Here is a 388-nt window from a genome sequence, read left to right on the forward strand (position 1 = left end):
GGGGGTTTCCTCCGCTGCCCGCTCACCCCCCAGACCAGCACGAGAACGAGTGGCAGAAGCAACCCGAGGGCCACCTTCATGGTCCAGGTGTTTCCCTGAGGGAGGCAACAAGAGGTGGGTTAAGCAGTGTAAAAACGGCCCAATTTAGGTGCTGCATCACCTCCCCACCACTGACAGGCAGGAATTTACCCCCAGTTCCTCTGCTGTTTTCCCTCCTTCCCTTTGGAAGTCATCTCCAAATCCAACCCCCCCTCCAGAGCACGAGTCACTGAGGTGCCTCTCTCTGGCTCAGCCTCATGCCGTGGGGGGTGCTGGATTTCATCATTTGATTTGTTTGGGTTTTTTTCACGTGCCACCCTCAGCACCACCCCACAGAGCCTGGGCCCCC

This window comes from Manacus vitellinus, unplaced genomic scaffold, assembly GCF_001715985.3.
Source record: "Manacus vitellinus isolate BGI_N305 unplaced genomic scaffold, ASM171598v3 scaffold_47_pilon, whole genome shotgun sequence".
In the NCBI taxonomy this organism is placed as follows: Eukaryota; Metazoa; Chordata; class Aves; order Passeriformes; family Pipridae; genus Manacus; species Manacus vitellinus.